Below are 20,711 nucleotides of genomic sequence, written 5' to 3'. Positions count from 1 at the left end.
TGTAATGCTATGCATTTAAATAAATAATATTACTTAGGGTACTAAGCACTAAGAAGAGATGGGAGATTTCAAGGGAAAGATATCTTCACTACAACCTAAAAAAGTGATTTTAACAACAGTATTTATCACAAAGGCTGGAGAAACCCAATCAAATGCTTCTTCAAGAAAACTGGGTCAGCATTAAAAGGTCAAGAAGTTTGAAGTGCTCTTTTTTTTGCAATAACATAAACCTGCACATTCAGTCTTATTCAATTTTGTTTCATATATATGCAAACATACAAATGCATACCTACCAAAAGCAAGAAATTCATCAAAATATTATTGGTGGCTACCTCTGGAGCATGGGTTAATGGTGATTTTATTTTCTTCTTTATACATTTCTGTATTGTGCAAGTTGTATATAGTGAGTCTGTTATTTTTATAATCTAGAAGGATAGCCAAAATTATTATTTCAGTTTTAAATTAGTACAAGAGAAAACAGTTTTATTCACATGAGCAACCAAGCCTGTGAAAAGTCTAAGAATTTAACTAAAATAGAAAAAGAAGTAATTCAGAAATTACTTAATGACTATAAAGGGAGAGTAGTATATAACTTGTATTTATAAAACTCAGATTTTGCAAGTACTAATGATGCATCAGCAATACACTCTGTTTGGCTCTTTGTGCCCATTTACAAGAGGTATAATGGGTACAAATATGTCTCTAGTTTTAAGCAATGGTGTTTAATCTTGAGGAAGGGAGTCATGAGATTCAGAGGAGAGTGCCTCAAACAATAAACCTTCCCCCAACAATGATGATACAAACACACACACCACAAAAGTTTATATATAAATTTAGAGTCTTCCTGGTCCCTGACACCCATCCTTACCTCCCCCCAGAATCCATAAAACACAGGTCAAGAAACTGCTTCACCAATTTTCTCCTCACCCTCCGGTGTGGCTCAGTGTGTCGAGAGTGGGCCCGTGCACCAAAAGGTCGCCAGTTCAAATCCCGGTCAGGGCACTTGCCCAGGTTACACGTTCAGTTTCCGGTTGGAGTGCTTATGGGACACAACCAATCCATGTTTCTTTCTCTCCCTCTCCCTTCCTCTCCTTCTAAAATAAATAAAAACTTAAAAAAAAAAAAAAAGAATTTTCTTCTATTAGTTTCCCCTAAGTTTTTAATTATGAATTATTTTAAATTATGAATTATTTTTAATCCTCTCCATTCAAACTGGACTTGTTTTTTCAACCTGATGGCTTTCTATCGTGATTTCTAGATGCTAGAAAATAGTTGAGTTCAGAGGCTTAAAAAATATACACCCCGTCCCTCCCTCACCATCACCTCCACATCAACGCACAGTACAAACTCAGCACGTGGCACGCAGCTCTGTGTGTGGCTATCCCTTTGACATAGTGATCTGACGATTTGCTCCCCCACTAGCCTGAGTTCCTTGAGAACAGCAACCCTGTCATTTCCTACTTCGTATCCTCTGTACCTACATGGTGCCCCCAAAAGATATGTCAACCCTTCACCCCCATTACTATGAATGTGACTTTATTTAGGAAAAGGGTCTTTGTGAATGTAATTAAATTAAGAATCTCCAGGTGAGGTCAGCTTGGATGACCCAGGTGGGCCCTCAATCCAATGACAAGCACCCTTATAGGAGACACACGGAGGAGAGACACTCCGGAAGAAGAGGGCAGTGTAAAGCCAGAGGCACAGAGTGGAGTCATGCACCCACAAGCCAAGGAATGCCTGCAGCCACCAGAAGCTGGAAGAGGCTAGGAAGGATTCTCCTCTGGGGAATCCCAAGGGATCAAGGCCCCGCCAACACCTTGATTTCACGCTCTGGCCTCCACAACTTCCTGTTGTGTTATGGTAACTTGTTACAGCAGCCCTAGGACTCTGACATACCCTAGCAGCACCATCCTGGTAGACAATTTGAGCAAGGCACACTTGCTTAAGAATGGAAAAGGCTGAGGGTGTGGCTTGTGCCTCTTGCATATCCTACAGATGAGGACGCATCTCTGGAGGCCACTGGACTCTGGCTGACAAATATGTAAGCTTCATTATTCTGCTGTCGACTGAACCGTTTGCTCCTTTAATGAGGTGTTTGAATCTCACTTTATATTCATTGTTCTGCCCTCCTCGATTTTACTGTAAGTGACTGAATTGACTTTTGATGTATCGCCAGCACACCATGAATTATGAGCCTCTTTCTTTAAGGTTGGGAAGGGGAGGAACTCTGCTTCCCTGTTCAGTTATTTCAGGCGAGGGTGGGAGCAGGTTTTCTGTGCCAGCAGCATCCTGATTACGATTCAGGATGTGCGGCTAAAGGCAAACAGTTCCTCTTCAAGTTCAATCAAATAGGAAGGAGCAAAGGCCCAAACAAGAAAAGCCTGGTTCTCTTTGTGTGCACGGCCAAGGGGTCCTGGGAAGCTCGGGAGAGATGCCGGCCTATCTCAGGCTTAGCAAGACTGAACTTGCACGATACTCAGGAAACTCCTGCACTTACTCGGCACAGGCTCCCAGTTACATCCTGGAAGACCCCAAACCTGCCACAGTGGGAGTTCTTCACAGGCTATAAGGGCAGAGGTTGGTCAGGATTAAAACATACCTCTCTCTCGCTTTTTAAAATCTTTTCTCCTTGGAAAAAATTCTATATGCAACATCCATGATGTTGATTATGGCTACTAAGCACCCAAATAATGACTCTGCGGACTTTCTGTTTTGTTGATACATGGTACAACTCAGAACCCTAATTTTTCACTCAATAAGTCATGACCCTTTAATGAATTCAGAGGTCAATTTTGTGAGAGGAGCCAGCACTTTTGCTGAAATGAGAGAGAAGATAATAGAAAATACCAGGATGTATCTTGCACACTAAGGGTAAGTACTGTACTATGAAATGTTGCTTTAGTTTCATATGTATGTATGTGTCACTGACTCCTCATTATGAGTCCTTTTCTGAAAAAGTATGGAAGCCACTGTCTTATAGAATCTACGCCACCAAACCCAAAGCACTGCTTCCCCTTGTCCTTGGCCCAGCTCTTGCGAGCCCTGTTTGCAGCGATGATGGGGAGCTCAGCTAGTGAGAACAATTCATCACACGCCTCGTGAGACAAGTGACCATCGGAAACCAACGACCATCCTTTCCCATCAATCCACAGAGTGCCTTCTTCCTGTGCCAGCCCCACCCTGCCTGAGGCTGGGGCCCTGGCCTCCTGGGTCCTTATTTCTACACCTTGGTAGAATGTTACCCGTTCACCTCCATCTCCCTGGGGCCCACTGTTCTTCCTCTGAAGTCCTAGAAACTCCACAGCCTTTCAGTTACTCTGAAACAGGCTCACACACAGAGCTCCTGAAGTCTTTGAGGAGTGTTATGCCCAGATTTCAAGATTCCCAAGAGCCCACCAGGGAGCCAGCGAGTCCGATGCAAAAGCAAAGAGTCCTTCATTTCGAACTAGTTCGGCTCCCCGACCACACTCACCGATGCAATGGTAAGCCCAGTGGCAGAGAGCAAAGCCTGATGGGACTGTGGGTTTTATAGGGGGGTGGAGTGAGGGCAGGAGAGGGGACTGTGGGCCCCGCCGATTGGCCAGGCGCGAGTCGGTGTCTCATTACACAGGATGTGGTCATAGTGATGGCGTGCACTTCCCTTGATTATCATTGGTTAGTCCAGAGTAATCCTGGGTGTGGCTAGCAGAGGCTTCTTCCGGGAAGAAGCCCCACCGAGCACATGGCTCTGCCCAAAAATGGAGGACCCAGGGCAAGATGGAGGGTGCAGTCCTCGCCCTTTCAGGAGATAAAGGAACCACCTCGATTTCTTTCACGGACCATCTTTTTCTAGATCAATGTGTCCAATTTCCCCTTTTGCCGTTTTGCCAGGTAACCAGTCACTCTGGCCTCCATCAAGGTTTCTCTCTCACCCACGCGTTTGCTGCCTCTCCTAGCCCCTGCTCCCATACCCTAGGCAGCGTCCCACCACTGTGCACTGTCCCCTGCAGGGCCTGCACCATGGATCTGCTGTGGGCTTTCTGATCACACCTAATTAAGAACTATAACCAATTAGACTGGCCGGGTGGTATAGACTGGAGCATTCACTTCAGCAGCAGCAGAACTGCGTCCCAGTTTTGGTGCTGTTGCTTTACTGGCTATTGACCTTGAGCAAGTTGCTTAACTTCTCTAAACCTCATCTGGAAAATCAAATAATGCTAACACCCATCTCAAGGGAGTTGCTGAAGCCTGTTTTTTGGTGTTTTTTTTTAAAGATTGGTGGAAGTTTCTGTGATGAATCCTTCTTGTGCATCTTATAAATGAATTTCCAAAAAAAAAAAAAAAAGTCTTTATTCTTTCAATGCTTTCAGAATTCTGTATTACCTGGTGGAAATGTATAAAATGGAGACTTTCTGGAAAATATGTATTGTCTAAGGAGTCAAACCATTCTTGATTTTTCAGCGGTTCTCAACCTGTGGGTCGCGACTCCTTTGGCGGTTGAACAACCCTTTCACAGGGGTTGCCTAAGACCATCCTGCATATCAGATATTTACATTACGATTCATAACAGTAGCAACATGACAGTTATGAAGTAGCAACGAAAATAATTTTATGGTTGGCTCACAACATGAGGAACTGTATTTAAAGGGCCAGAAGGTTGAGAACAACTGCTTTAGATTGACAGAAAGTAAAAAAAAAAAAAGAAATGAAATGAAGGAAGAGAGAGAGGGAGCAAGGGAGGGAGGAGGAAGGGAGGGAGGCAAAATAAAATTCTATGGATGGTCTGACCTGCAACAGTGCCACGGGTCTTCTCATTTTTGCATTAACACCAGACCGTGAACATCTCTCCGCCAGCAACACTCTCCGCTTTGGCGGGGCTGCAAATCCGTTCCAGCATGAAAGATCCACGTAATGGAAAGCAAGTGTGCAGAGGAAAGCACTGCACTCACATCTTCTCATGAATTCTTTATGCAAAGAAGAAACGATTCAATCACCAAAATAATCAATGTTATATTGAAGGAACTGCCTTTTCCATCTGGGATTGGTCTTTTTTGTAAGGCCACGGTTGGAGCCTTATCTAAACGTAGACCTTTTTCTTGGAACAGCAAGAAACAAATGGAGGCACCACATTGTTGGGTCATCAGCAAGCGGCAATTGCTGTGCGAGGCAAGGGGGTGGCCTTGGCATGTCCATCCCTCGGTCATGGTTGAACCTGCGTGCTAACAGTGGTGGATCCTGAGGAACCACTCTCTCCAGGTGCCCTCCTCTGCACATGCGTTACTGAGTAGCCAGCGCCGCCAATACTGAGTCTTTCATTTAATCTCCCACCACCCACAGGAAGGGAGGGGATTAGTAAATTTCTGTTCAGAACTGGCTGGTGATAGCAGGGCTTCCATTTAGTCCCATGCTTTCCCCCAATGCTGGAGGACTAAACTGTGATACCTCCCGGAGAAATGCTCTTCCTCAGAAAGTGTAGACTAGCGCTTCTCCTTCGCCTAAAACAAACAAACCGGCCACAGGGTCCAGTCTCTTCTGTCTTGAAGTCGTTATGTACATCAGCATTTTGAACAGCAGAAAGTAACACAAATAAAACATAAAATAGGGTAGTTGAAATTTTCCAAAATAAGCCATCAGAATCCACTCTATGTCTATACTCTGTGAGAATACTAGTATGTGAAAGCTTCCTGGGGGGGTTCCTCTTTGCTTCCATCAAATTCCCATAGGCATCAACAAACCAGAAAATTGAGAATAACTGAAAGATAATTGCAACATAACCAGGTTGGGCTTGTCTGGACACCAAATTCAGCTCTGAGCTTCCCGGTCACCAGAGGGAAAATCAACTAAGTAATGATGGTGCAAGGACTTTTCCATAGGAAAATCTCAATCTCTCTCTCTCTCTCTCTCTCTCTCTCTCACACACACACACACACACACACACACACACACACAACTGGAAGCCAAATTATCATTGGCCCCTCAACCTTGTGGAGTTAAAAGGCAAGACCTGTAGCTTAGAAAGCTCAGACCCTGCACACAGATGCTAGAAGTGTTCAGCAAGTGTCGCCAAAAGGTCCTACATGGTCCGTTTTCATAAATAGAAAACTCATGGGATTTCATATTAACATTCAAATAGTTCACTTGCTGGAAAGCTGAAGAAGTGTTTAATCTCTCAGCCATAGATAGGTTCTGCCTGCCTGACCTGGTTTACTCTGTTCATCTATTTTGTTTTTCTAAATATATTTTTATTGATTTTTAGAGAGAGGAAGGGAAAGGGATAGGGAGATAGAAACATTGATGAGAGAGGAACATCATCGCGAACAGGACCAGCGACCCCTTGGTTCCTGGGTCAACGCTCAACCAACCGCTGAGCCACACCAGCTGGGCTGTTCATCTGTTTACTACTCCTTTCTTCAGAGCTGGTGCAGGGGTGAGTGCCCGCCTCTGCCAGGTCTATAACCGAGATAAAAAATAAAGGGGCTTTTAGTAGAATTAGGGGGTTTTAGAGGCGGGTGGGGAGACTTTTCTTTAGTCCTGGGGTTCTCTTTCCCTCTCTTACTTAAGCCCTGGAGAGAAAGAAGTTAAAAACACATTCCTGAACAAGGCTAATTCACAAAGCCAGCTGAACCACAAAGCCTCCCCCAAGGCCTAAATCCCTCCTCTGAGTTGGTTGGTCTGATTGTCTGGAGTTAAGGGGTTCTTTCCTCTGGGCCCTTTGAAATAGCCATAATTAACACTTACACCGAGGTTTATGATACAATGGTATTATTTACAGCAAGTCAGCAAACTATGTCCTGCGGGGAATTCGTAGTTGCAACAGAGACCATATGTGGAGCAAAGCCAGAGCGAGTACCCACTGGCCCCTTCCAGAGGCTTGCCAGCCCCTCCACGCGCTCTCCTTGATCCTCAACCGCCTGCCAGAAGCAGCCTCTTGATCTGGTGGTCACATGACTTGAGTATGAACAAGGATTTGAGATTCCTTCTGGCAAACTACCTACAAAGAATACCAAGTACTGGGGGGGGGGGGGGCCGGGGGGGGGGGAGGAAGGGGCTGTAGGAACAAGGGTTAGGAAGGTGACCACAAAAAGGGGAAAAGGATTCGAGGGGAAAAAACTCCCAGTGTCATAGTACTCCCAATGAACAAAACTCCCAGATGTTCCCACCGCCGCTCCTCACACTCCCCCTCCCGCATCTGCATCCCCTAAATCTCCTGTGCACACAGTGGTGGGGAGGAGCCAGCCTGCACCAGCTCATGAGAGGCAGTTGCGTGCATCTTGTCCCAGCTCCAGGTCAGTGGCCACAGACTGGGAGTTTGATATCAGCCATGATAGGAGTATCTATACCAAAAATCATCAGGAGCTACAAATCAGCGCAATCTCCCCCCCCCCCCCCCCACCACCACCACCACTCACCAGAGCCGATTGTTAAACACTGCCCAGCAACCATGGCATATACATATGTAAGTATGGATGGATAATTTCACATAAATGGTACCATGTGTGCATTGTGCAGGATGCTGGGTGCAGAGCCTGTATGCTGCACCCCCTGCCTTCTCCCCAACCCACCTCCAACTGAAGGAGTGTTGGCTACTGACAGCTCAGATCCCAGCTAAGTCTCTCTCCTTAGCAATTGCCTGGAGCTGAAGGGAACTGTCACACCTCAGGTTTGCTCCCTTCCCTGGCACCCTCCATGCAACTACTAGTCAATGCTGGGTTGAGAAAGCCAGGTGCACCTCAATTCAGAACAACTCTAGCTCCAAATATACAGAGAGAGAGAGAGAGAGAGAGAGGGAAAGAGAGAGGGATAGAGAGAGTCCCAGTTGCCCACCACCAACTTCTTTTTTCTTCATCACCTTCTCCTATTTTGAGTTATGTATTTCAGTTTATTTTTTTCTTTCATTTGCTTGAGTTTCTTTCTAGAGTGTTTTTCTCAGACAGGTGCCTGGATACCTGGGCAATACTTCTTTCCCCTCTTGACCAGCAAGAAGTGTTTTGGCTAGCTCTGGAATGTTATAGATGTCTTCAAGTTCCCATTAATATAGGTGTGAAACATGACACCCATCTCTTTCCTTTTCCTGTGTAATTAATGTTTTTCTCCTTGTATTGAAATGGGCAAGAGGTTCTCTTTATACCTGCTGTTCAAGAATTTTATTGGTATGTGGCTTTCCTTCCTGGTGACCCCATGAGTTCTCTTTAAACCTCAGACCCAACTCTTTTTGTCACCTGTCTAATTATCCCCTCTCCTTCATTGGTTTGTTTTCCTCCTCCTCCTGGAATTCCTATTATTGACATCTTAGGTCTCCTGGGTCTAACTTCCTAGTCTCTTATTTTGCTCTCATGATTTCCATCTCTTTTTATTTTTTAATTTTTATTTTTTTATTGATTAAGTTATTATGTATGTGTCCTTATCCCCTCTTTTTATTTTTGTTCTATGTTGGGGTTATTCTCACACTTGATCTTCTAAATCCAAATTATTTTCTGTTTTAATTTATCCAATGAGTAGTTTAGTTAAAATGTTTTAGATCCAGGATTTATTATTATTATTATTATTATTATTATTATTATTATTATTATTTTGTACTGCGTTTGAATGTCCTTGTTGCTCCTGCTCAGGCTGTCTACTCTTGCAGTGTTCTTTCTGGTGGGTTCTCTTTCTCCCTCTCTTTGCCTGCTGAGCCCTTGGGATGCACAGTTTTCTCTTATTTGTTCTCTGAAGCTCAGGGCCAGCTTCTGGGCCTTCCTTAAGTGATGACAGTCCTATAAGAAGCTGCACATAGGAGTCTGTCCCGATCAAGGCTCCACAGGAAGGAAGCCACCCTGCTCTGTCTCCCAGGTTCAGCTTCTTCTCAGCCACCTGGGACCAGGGGACTCACTCTTGCTGAGGTAGCCTAAGGCCCACACATCCCCACATTCTCCGTCCATTGGCTCAGAGGATGAAAGTCCTGCGCCAGCTCCCTCCAGGTCCCTAACAGAGCCAGGTTTGCTCTTGCTCCTTCAGGCTCCACCTCCTTCATTCCCAGGTACCTGGTCAGGAGAACCACTAAATTGGATCTGGGAGTTAAGGGCAGCCAGGACACCAGCTTATGAAAATCTCCATCACACTCCCAACCTCTTAATATAAATAAAGGACAAACTTGATCTGCTGTCCCTGGCTTTGCCTCATTTACTTCTAAGATGATGAAACTCTTTATTCCCCACTGGTTTCATTGGGGGAAGGCCTTCAGAGTTGTGTACATTCATGAAATTTTTAAAAAGATTTTTAGAGAGAGAGGAAGAGAGGGATGGAGAGAGAGAGAGAGAGGGGGAGGGGGGGAGAGAAACATTGATATGAGAGCAAAACATCTATAAGCTGCCGCCTCCTGTATGCTCCCGATGGAGGGATCAAGCCCTAAGTGGGATTAAAACCAGCAACCTTTAGGTGCACAGGACGATGCCCAACCGAGCCACACTGGCCAAGGCTTAACAAAATATTTATTATTTTTGTTAATCCTCACTTGAGAATACTTTTTTCATTGATTTTTCAGAGAGAGTGAAAGGGAGGGGCGGGGAAAGAGAAAAAAAGTCAATGTGAGAGACACATATATTAGTTGCTACTCACAAGAACTCTGACCAGGGCTGGGGATCAAACCTACAACCCAGTTATGTGCCTTTGACTGGGGAACAAACCTGTGACCCTTTGATGCATTGGCCAACACTCTAACCACTGAGTCACACCGGCCAGGGCAAAATATTTTTAAATAAAGGGATTTACTTTGAAATTGTGCTCACTGGGGAAATAACTGGATGAGAAAGGCAGATTACAAAAATGCATATATGTGTGCATGTATATGTGTAAAATTTTCCACATCCACAGATATACAATGATGGATTTACAAATCATTTTATTGTCTAATATTTCTTGAAAAAGAAATATTCTTGATAAAGATATAAGAATTGTTCTGTCCAATTGCTAATTCAGCAAAATGCATTAGAAGATGTAGTTTGGTGTCACAGCACTTTTAGGGAGTGTGAGGAAAGCGGGCACAGAGCCGCTGGCCTGCCATCTCATTGTCTGCGCAATAAGAACATGTCTGGGGAACGCCATGCTCTCGGTGGACTCACCAGTAACCTATGGGGGCAGAGGAGGCCCATAGACAGAAGAAGCTTCTTGCTCAGAGTCACACAAGACAGCCCTATCTAGGATGGACCCAGGCCTGACATGAGGTTCAGAAGCAAAATTCAGCCATTCCGGACGTCGCTGGTCTCCCCGGCTCTCCAGTGCTGCCCCCAGTGGGACAGGCTCTTAGAGCAGAGCCAAGTCTACTTCCCCGCCGAATCTCCAGCACCAGAAACACTGTCTGGCACTTAGCGGCTGCTCAATAAATGTTGGCTGAATGAATGAATGATCGCAAGACCTCTCAGCTCATTTGATACAACTATAGTATGTGTGAGTAGACGGCACTGCTTGCTTTGGGCCATCGTTGGGCTTGCAATTCCACCTACTTGAGGGACCAAAATTTGAGACGTATAGGAAATAAATGGGGTTCACCCTTGGACTTGTTGAGGAAGATTTCCGCTCCCGTTGGTTCATACGGTGGGCTTCTTCAACGAGCTGAGCTGCCGGTCAGTGGACGTGACCTGGAAGGGGCTGGCTGTTTCCTGAGGAGGGTGGATCTGAAAGGGTCTAGGCTGTCTGTGAAGACAGACTGCATGTCCTCTAAGTAGCCTTCTAATTCAGACTCTTGGCAAATGTAATTCCTGATTGGAAAACCTTCTGCAAATGTGTCCCTTTGTTCCAAAAATATTCTTCAATCCTGAAGTCATTGCTGCACCCATTAAAACTCTCCTCTGAGGCAGCCAAATACTAGTATGATCCAACGGAATGCTGGGTGTGTTCTTGCAACAACAGGGGAAGCGAGAGGCATCTCGGAAGAAAACCTCCTTTGGGCCCCTGGACTGGCCTGGGATCTGTGAAGGAGAGTTTTATTCTTATGGAATGTGCCCCTGGTCTGTTCCACGGGGATCTGACGGGCCTGTTCCCAGGCAGACATGTGGTGGGACGGGTGATATTTCGAGTACTTAACAGCCTCTCCTGCATGACATCAGCCACTCTGAAGCAGTGTGTTGCTGCTGGAGACAGGGCATAAGCAGGATCTGCAGGATCTCTGTGTGTGGGGGCTAGATCCTGGGGAAGTCCCACAGTGGGGGCTGAGCAGCCAGTGCAGCAGGGCAGCCCTCACGAAGCTAGAAGCAGCACTCGTTAACAGGCGGTACAGAGGGCTTTCAGTATTTTAAGAACCAGTATGGCCATACCAGTGCACCCCCGCTCGACATCAGCCCTGCTCTGAAACCCCTTCTGAGCAAGGCTGACCGTCTGGCAGAGGCTGCAACCCCATTGCTCCAAGCCACGTTTTATGGAGTTTTTTTTATTAGTCTCTCCTGTAACCCATAGCCACATCATAAAATTAAACACCCCATTCTGCACATCAAGTCCACGGACTTCTAGATCCCTGATTAGCACTGGGCTTTTCCCTCTGGGGGTTGTATTACAGTAACATTATAACGGACGGAAAAGGAATCTTTGCTGGAAGCAGTCAAATCCTTCAGACTAACTCAGCTTATGCCGCACTCACAGCGTGTCACCCTTGTCCTCAAGCCCCTTCGCCAGCTTCCTGTCAACCTCATCTGCTTCTTCCATTCCTGTCCCTCCCCACTCATCCCTGTGGGTCCCCTCCCTCTCCCAAGCCCCTTCCATCTCTTGGGAGGACATAGAGCCATGGGTGCTCAAATGCTTGCCTGGAGTCACCGGTCAGGGTAACCCCAACTCACCCGAGAATAAATTTAGCCTGTGGGTGATATCCCACATGGAGAGGTTATCTTTAGCCTGGCAGAGGTCGGGAGTCAGTCTGGGCCATGATGGGAAAGAGCAGAGAGAGCGGGGAGGAGGAAAGGGGAGTTAATACCTGCGAGTCTACAATAGCTGTGCTCAAGTGTACTCAGGTGGCCGAGAACTGAAAATCGTGAGTGCGCTTCCTGAAACATGAGGCTCTTCCGGGAACACCTGGGAATAATGGTCTGTTTCATTCCACCCATGAACTAGGAACAATTTTAATAGCAGAAAATATGGCTACATTATGGGCAGGCAGTATAAAACCACAAGCACACATGTTCTCTAAAAAAGGCAACAAACTCAGCATGATCGGTGGTTTTCAAGCTTCCCCATTCATATCTGTTTACTACTTGTTCATTAGTTTCGTTGCCTGCAGGTGTTAAAGGTTTAAGACTTTTCAAAAAGTATGGAAAAAATGTACATGGAAAAGTTACATTACCGGAATTCAGAAAAGGCCACGACTATTTAATTTTAAAGGTAGACCATCTCAGTCCACCTCAGGAACACCAAGAGCTCAGCTTCGCAAGAAGTAGGGCTCCTGAACTATTCAGGAAAGGTGGCGGGCTTTTCCTTAGATTGAAATAACTTTCTTGCTAGAACCCCCATGTAAGAAATCCTTCCTTTCACTCAGTAAAATCATTCCATCGTTTATATCCACAGCCTCGTTTTGGCCTTCCAATTGATCAGAATCTCTCATCAAAATGACCGAGCACTTGCTAGTTATTAGGGGAACCAAGGTCCTAGTCTGAACCTGGGCTGGAGTCTGACGTGTCTGAGCACGTCTGTCTAACAAGTAGCTCCTGGGAGGAGCTTGCTCTGTGGGAAAGCAGACTGAGATGCCTGGCTGACCCAGGAAGACAGTCCTGCTCAGGGGAGGAGCAGGGCAATGAACTCTGAGTCTCCCTTGGCCGACAGGCTCCCTTGGGGTGTCCAGTGGTGACGGCAGTGCCAGGAGGAGCAGCCCCGAGGGCTCCTGGGGCAACCCAGAGAGTCTGCGCAGAGGACAAGAAGGCCTTTTCTCCAGGCAGCCGTCCCCACAGTTTCCAAGAAGGTTCTGTCCTCAGGTGGGAGACTTGGGGGGCACTCAGTCTACGCTATCAGGCACTTACACAAGTCATTTTGGGTCCTTTTCTCCTCTAGAGGAAAGGATGCTAGTTTGGTCAGCCAGGCTATGGCACCCTGTATTGTAATGTCGTGTGTGCATTTGGGTCCTCCTGATTCCACCAGAAGTTAGTTACCTTGTCCATCTCTGTGATTTCCCCCCTACCAGTCACTCACCCTCTCAGTTTTACCATCTGCAAAATGGCATAATAATGGTCCCTTCCTAAAATGACTGTGAGGATTACACAAGTTAGTGCCCTTGTGTTCTGGCTCCCTATAGCTAGCGGAGTGTGTGTGTGTGGGGGGGGGGGGGGGGAATGGGAGGTGGGAGTAGGCTGCAGGTACCCCACTCCCCCACTCCAGGGCCTGTCCTTGTGACCCACAGAACCTTGGGGGCCAGGACCAGGTCTCCTCATCACTCATCTCTGAGCAAGAAGCCCTACTGCTTACTACTTGTTGATTAGTTTCGTGGCCTGCAGGTGTTAAAGGTTTAAGACTTTTCAAAAAGTATGGAAAAAATGTACATGGAAAAGTTACATTACCGGAATTCAGAAAAGGCCACGACTATTTAATTTTAAAGGTAGACCATCTCAGTCCACCTCAGGAACACCAAGATAAGTGTCCTGAAAACTAGGTGTTTCATTACCATCTTCTGACGGGATAAACAAAACATGGTCATGAAAAGGAGGGAAAAAAAGAAAAAAATGAGTCAAGGCCAAATGCCAAGCAAAGGAAACACAGGTGAGATGATGGGACAGGAATGTAGAAACGTAAATGCAGGAATGCGAATTTGCCACTCCTTCAGCGGAGAAGAATTCCTATCGCCGGCTTCCAGCCCTAAGCCTGGCGAAGGCGCATTTTATTTGGATGACAGCTCTTCTCTGGCTCCCTCGGCCCAGGCGCTCCCTCCCCCGCAGGGCCGCCTCCCCGCGGGCCTCCTCCCCGCCCCTGACCGCCTGCGGCTGCAGCCCTGACCTCGGCTCCCACGCGGGCAGCAGGCGGCCAGCCGGCCGGCGGGCGGGCGGGGAAGGGGGAGACGCGGCTCCGGGCACCAGAGATCCTTAACTGCGGCTTGCAGAGCCCTGGCTGATCCTAATCAGTGTGAGAAAGGAGCGCGGCCCGCCCGCCGCCGGAGACGCCGCCTCCTTTCATGAACTTTATCGCCGGCACAGCCGCTGATAACCCTCGGTAAATACACTGGCGGCTGGAGTGCGCGGTGGCCCGAGCTGCCCGCGCCCTCCCCCTGGCCCAGCCACCCCCCTCCCCCCGGGGAGGGGGGTGGGTGGGGAATGAATCACACTCCAAGTTGGAAAAGAGTTCCTCGTTCTCCCCCTTTCCAGACCTGCGTCATAAATAGTCCTGCATTCTTCTCCTGCCAGAGACCCCTCACCTTTTCTTTTATCGATTCAAGACACAGCTCAGAGGTTTCGTTCTGGCTGCCGGGCCACCCCTCCTCTCCCTGGACTCTGAGTGCATTGTTCTGGGTTATGCTCTTGCCTCCTCGGGTCCAGCTCCTCTGGCCTGGGTTGGGTCTGTGCCTGTGGCTCCCTTATCACAATCTTTGGCTCTTGCACAACCTGAGAGGGGCTGGAGCAGGGTAGGGAGGGGAAGGGGAGGGGTGATTTGAAGTCAACAAGGGCAGGTGATGAGAACCGCTTCCCACAGTAGTGGCCTTGGACAGCTTGCAGCAGCCAAGCCATAGTGGGACCCCCGGCTCTGGGCTTGGCCTGCACCCAGGTATTGAGAGGCAGAGGGAGCACGCAGTGCCCTGATTGCAAAAGAAGGGAGGAACTACTCTCCACTGAAATGTGTGTTCAAAAGTCCCTCAGAGCCCGGCTGGCTTGGCTCAGTGGTTGAGGGTCGACCAGGAGGTCATGGTTGGATTCCTGATCAGGCACATGCCTGGGTTGCAGCTCAATCCCCAGTGGGGGGCGTGCAGGAGGCAGCCGATCAATGCTTCTCTCTCATCATTGATGTTTCTGTATTTCTCACCCTCTCCCTTCCTCTCTGAAATCAGGGAGGGAAAAAAAATCCCTCAGATGTTATTTGGCAGATCTCATATTTTGAAATTTTGACTTGGGGACACTCACATTAACCTGTGGTACAATTTGGAGACTGAAGTTTGAGGTAAATTCCATGAGTATGAAGGACTATGGAAAGATGGGGTGTGCAGAGCAGCCCAAAGCACCCCAGCTCAGTCACAAGACCCAGGTCTCTAGCCCAATTCTGCTACCACCTGGCTCTGGCCCTGGGGCAGCCACTGCCCCTCCCTGGTCCTCAGTTTCCTCATCTGTCTGTCTAATGACTGACTAATATCTCAAAGGATCCCCCAGCTTTCCTATTCTGCAGAAATTCGTGTTCTTCCTATAAATCACTCCATTTCTGATGTGTCTTATCACCTACCCCTCTGGGGAAGTACTGTTCTGTCCCTTTGGAAGAAACTGGGCCATGGCCAGTTTCTGTAACTGATCACTCATCAGTGAGATTAATGCTAGTTTTACCCCTCATGGAGGTGACAGAAGTCCAGGGTACCTCCAGGCCGAATGAAGTCCACCTGTTAGGCAAAATAAATAAATTTTACAAATAAAATCCAGCAAACTAACAGCATTAGTTCAGTGCTTCTCCCGTCCCCAGGTATAAGCTGCCTTTTGACTGTGGTTTCTGTCTCATGTGGGAGGGACTGGTTGGCTAAGAACATCTAATCTGGAAAACTTAACGTAAAGGCTGGGGAGGGAAGTTCTAGAGGCAGCGGAGCCTGATGGGAGTCTGAAGAGATGCCCTCCAGGGAATGTGGGTGGGGAGCCACCCTCCGGCCATGGCCAAGAGGAGGAGCTCACTCATGAATCAGAATCGAACAAAGGCCTGCTTCTTCCAGGACCCATTTCTGACACCACAATGTGTCCCAAGGGAACATGAGGCCCCAGACTGGCTTCATTTCCTGTGCTCTGGACAGAAACCCACTCAGTCTTGTTCGCTCATTTGCATAATGTCAAGAAAAATGACTCATACTGAATTGTCGTTTGTTAAAAAATATTGGCAAGAGGCTCCCAACTGAGATTGGAGTCCATTTCTCAAAATGAATGAACACTTACTCCATCAGTGATTTATTAGGTGAATGTGATCAACACTTTCAGTTCTCCCATCCATGAATCCTGAGCATTTTCAAGACATTTGTTTTTTGTGGGTTTTTTGTTTGTTTTTTTCTGGTCTGTGATACTGGGACTCTGACATATGTGGGACCATCGTGAGGAGAAGTAAGATTTTAACTTTCCAGGACAGAGACAGGATGGGGAAATTATGTAAATGTGACTCCTCCACAACTGTTCTTGCTTTCTATTTTGTCTGCTGCTGTGGAGGTCAGCAACCAAGGAAAAAAACGAGAGAACTGGGTGGAGGGAGGATGACATGGGTAATGGGAATCAATACCATAGTGATGGATGGAAATGAGACTTTTGGTGGTGAGCACGATGCAGTATATACAGATGCCGAAATATATTATAAACCACTGTTACCTCAATTTAAAAAATTAAAATGAGAGAACTCATCATAAAAGAGCTGACCATCAAATTGGGCTAATCTGCCAATTATTGTATAAGAATAAAAGCCCTACGGTAAGTCTTTTATATCACAGAACATTGTAGAATTTGATGAAAATCACATGCTCTCCCCTCACCCCCAAATGCACATACAAGTACATATTTGTCTTTACAGGTCATATCAAGGGTTTATAGACCCCTGAAGCCCCATCCAAGGACCGTGTTAAAGATCTCTGCTCCAGAGGCTATAAAATATTGACCCTCTGCTTCCTTATCTGTAAAAAGGAAATACTACTCACCTCCAACCAGCTTCATAAAGGAAGAGGAGGGGGGTAAATAGACCTGTGCTATTAAAGCATATTGGTTCTCTGCCTGGTAGACATGTAATATTGATGCAACCCTATTACCATCATCTGCCATCGTCATTCCCTAGTCTGCTTCGTGGGATGTAAATTTCCTTACAAGACAGAGCAGCCCTGTCTGTGAAATCCCCGAAGCAAACCCTTCTGGTAAGCCAGCACTGGAAGTCTTCAGACCTGCCCGTTAGAAATGTAATAAATCCCCACGGAGCCCACAGGGAAGGCTCAAGATAGCTCTGCAGGCACTCAAAGGCTAATAATTGCTGGGGTAGGAATGTACCAAATGATACCCTGGTGGCTGTAAAAGTTAATGTAACTTTTCAAAGAGTCTTCCTTTCCCCCAGAGTGGGTTGCACTATTAGAGAAATTAACTCACTGAAACAAAACCAAGGTTTAGGAAAAAGCTTTAGATGAAGTACTCAGCTAATATATTAAGTAGAGTTGGTCCATTTGGTCCCAGAGTGAAGGTGACCTGGAGCGCTCCTGCAGTCAACCTGTCATAGACCTCAGGCAAGTGCAGGGAAAAACATTTGGTGTGTGAGCCATTGAGATTTGGGAGTTATTTTTTGACTGTAGCAGAGCCAAGTCCAACTTACTGACACAGCCTCCTTAGGAAAGGAAAAGAGATGGTTACTCAGAAGGGCCCACACTAACCTGCAGGGCTGCGGATAACAGTACCGGCAGTGTCAGCAGGGGCCATGTGCGCACTCCACTCCTTGCCTCTCCCTCACACTGTTAACAGTACCCTCCCTCTCCACCATCACCCAAGCACCCTAGAGTTCAGCTAAGAGCCAGTAGCCCATTGGTCATGCCACCTGTGGTGGGGGCGAATGGTAGCCCCCCGAAAGATATCTGTATCCTAACTCCCAGAAACTGTGAATGTGACCTTATTTGTAAAAACAAAAGGTCTTTGCAGATGTAAGATCTCTAAATGAGGTCATCCTGGATCACTCAAGTGCACTCTAAATCCACTGACAAGTGCCATCATAAAGACAAAGAGAAGACAAGGCAGAGATTGGAGTGCTGCGGCCACGAACCAAAAGCACCAGGCGCCATAAGAAGCTGGAAGAGGCCCAGGATGATTCTCCCTGAGAGCTTTGGGAGGGAGCCTGACTTCAGACTCCTGGCCTCCAGAGCTGTGAGAGTACATTTATCTGTCGTTTTAAGCCACCCAATTTGCAGCAACCATAGAAAACGAATACTCCATCTTACAGAATATCTTTTCTTCATGAGTTCTTCCCTTTGGTATAATTCTTTTTTAAAAAATATATTTTTATTGATTTTCGAGATGAAAGGAGAGAAACAGAGAGATAGAAGTATCAATGATGTGAGAGAATCATTGATTAGCTGCCTCATGCATGCCCCACCGTGGGGATCAAGCCCGCAACCTGAGCATGTGCCTGACAGGGAATCAAACTGAGACCTCCTGGTTCACAGGTTGATGCTCAGCCACTGAACCACACCAGGCGGGCCCATGTAATTCTTAAAAGCAAGAACTACAACCCAGCATCCTAATGGATTAGGAAGAAAACCGCTCTTTCTCTCTACCCAGTCCCCAGGCCAGGGCCTCAATTATGTCTCAAGAGGGGAGAATACCAGCTCACAAAACTCAACTGGTCTGTTCCTCTCCAGAGGGGACACCAGCAGTGAGAGAGGTCCAGTCCTGGATTATAGGCTAAGAAGCCGATGCTCAAAATAAATAGCTCTTGGAATCAAAGCTTCAAGCAATCATGAAGTCCAGCATCTTCAGATAGAGGAGGTTTTGGAGAAATGAGAGAGCTTCAGGGATTTTCGCATATATGTTTACTTTTTGGTTTTATTGAAGATCCAGAGATGAATGGAATTTGCCCAGGGTCATAAACTAATTAGGGACCGATTCCCATTCCACCATCCAGCACAGGGAGGTGCTCAGTTCTCTACAAAACACTGGCTGTCCAGCTCTGTGGTGTTCTCCAAATACCTCCTCTGACCCCCTCACCCCAAACTGGTCTGGCTGGCTTAGGTCCCTTGTAAGGCATCAGGTCTCCTAGTTTGGGGGTGCTGCTCCATATCATTTTAAATATCTTAAAATGTATGCTCATCCCACATCAAATGTCATTTTTATTTTAAAATTTTATGGTTCTTTCAGAATTTTTGTTTTTGAAAGTAATTGCATATAAGTAACTTCTTTGGTTTGAGGTTTACTACAATGTGCTCAGCAATCCTCATACAGACCCAGGAAAATTTAGTCATAGATTGTTTTCCAGTGCAATGAAATTTTTATAAAGACTAAATGTCATGATTAATATGACTGATACCATGCTTCCTGTTGTACAGATTTAATTCAATCAGTGCTGATATTGATTTGCAGCTTGCCTTTTCGTTTTTGGATTGGGAAGTATTCAGAGAAGCCTTCACATGAGGCACAGTATACAGCAGGTTAAGGTAGTCAGGAGGGGGTGGCAGTGCATGAAACATCTGGCACATGGCATGTGGCTGGGGCTGAGTGTAGGGGAGGAAGGTAGCAGGAGACTGGACTTTCAGCGTCTACCCTAGGTCAGACACCAAACCAGGCGCTTTCATATCCATAATCTCCTCTAAGATTGGAAAAACAAGCTGCAGCCAGATTGTGAATGACTTCACATGCCATTCCTACCTCCACCTGCACCCTGGACAGCCATGGGGGTCACTCCTGGTTCTAGATTCCTGCCTCCAAATAGCTCACCAGAAATGAGTAGGAGTCACGTGCCCAGCCACACCGGTTTCCATCTCTTTGTATGGCCCAAAGCCAGCTGAGAAGGGGCCTTGTTGGGGGTGGAAGATAAGACAGGCATCACACAGTGGCTGGGCTCACCCTCCCAGGAAATGACTTTGCTGTACTGACTGTATACCACCCAGGCCAAGGCAGACTTGTGGAAAAAATTCCAGCCTGCATGGCATCAAATATTTGGCCGAGGAAAAAGCCACTCAAGCATATATTGATTTAACTGAAACATAACTCTCACAGGCTACAAACAGAACAGGCAAACAGATTTTTCAAATGGTGCCTCTGCAACTCATTAGGCCATCAATGCACAGAAGGATCTGGAAATTCTCTAGGAAGGGAAATCAGCCTGTATTATAATCTCCCCCGTTAGCGCGAATTTCACAGCAACTGCTCCAGATGGTAGGAAGGACTAATTGTCCCCATATTTAGCCTTAAAGCTGAAGGGCCACTCTCCCAAGGATACCCAACTAGGAATGAAAGCAGCCAAGAAGATGGCAACTCAGGTCTTTAGACCCTAAGAAGAGTCCCCCTTCCCTTGAGCCCAGCAGAACTATCATTAAAAAGATGAACACTGTCAAAAAATGATGGGGAAATGTCAAAGACACGGAAGTGAGTTTGAAAGCTCTTCCACTGGTCAAATATGGGACAATTTATTTATCAACATAAATAATGATAGTAATACATTGTAATCACTGAGTAGGATAAGAATCCATAAGTCCACACTGATACAAAGAAATACTAGTAAATGAAGAGAAGAGAAAGCTTTTCCTTCCAATAAAATGCCAACTAATAAATGGAGAAATGATGGAATTAGAAAAATCACCATTTAGCAACCATCATAGTAATCGTTAATTCAGCCAAGAAACATCAGTAAATATTACAACTAGTGGGTAAAAGTTTAATAAAAAATGGGACCTTTGCATAGTTTCAGAGTATCTCCACACAACATCCTTATTAATTAAGAAGAGAAAAAGAGTAATTTTACAATGAAAAATTCTGAGATCACCTCAACTGCGTGATTAAAGTGAGCCTCACCAACACACAAGAAATCATGTGCAATTTGATAGGATGCAATACAAGCACAGAATCACTTCCGTGGTATTCCTGCCAAAGATCCATTACCTG

General features: G+C 46.4%; 1 long non-coding RNA gene across 2 annotated transcripts in view; it reads right to left on the bottom strand.

The window, feature by feature from the left end:
• Positions 1–254: 254 nt before the first annotated feature.
• The window catches only part of LOC118677355, a 32,576-nt gene continuing 12,119 nt past the window's right edge, over positions 255–20,711 (bottom strand). Inside the window, exons 2-5 of one of the 2 annotated variants that reach the window (XR_004974379.1) lie at positions 15,447–15,499; positions 14,336–14,532; positions 4,768–6,429; positions 255–425 (exon numbers count right to left, since the gene is read on the bottom strand). This is a non-coding gene — a long non-coding RNA (uncharacterized LOC118677355). Of the gene's footprint in view, positions 426–4,693; positions 6,430–14,335; positions 14,533–15,446; positions 15,500–20,711 lie in introns of those variants that run through there. The other variant, XR_004974378.1, reaches the window with a different exon arrangement.

The sequence above is a fragment of the Myotis myotis genome, unplaced genomic scaffold (genome assembly GCF_014108235.1).
Source record: "Myotis myotis isolate mMyoMyo1 unplaced genomic scaffold, mMyoMyo1.p scaffold_m19_p_2, whole genome shotgun sequence".
NCBI lineage: Eukaryota > Metazoa > Chordata > Mammalia > Chiroptera > Vespertilionidae > Myotis > Myotis myotis.
This window is presented reverse-complemented; position numbering and strand designations above follow the sequence as displayed.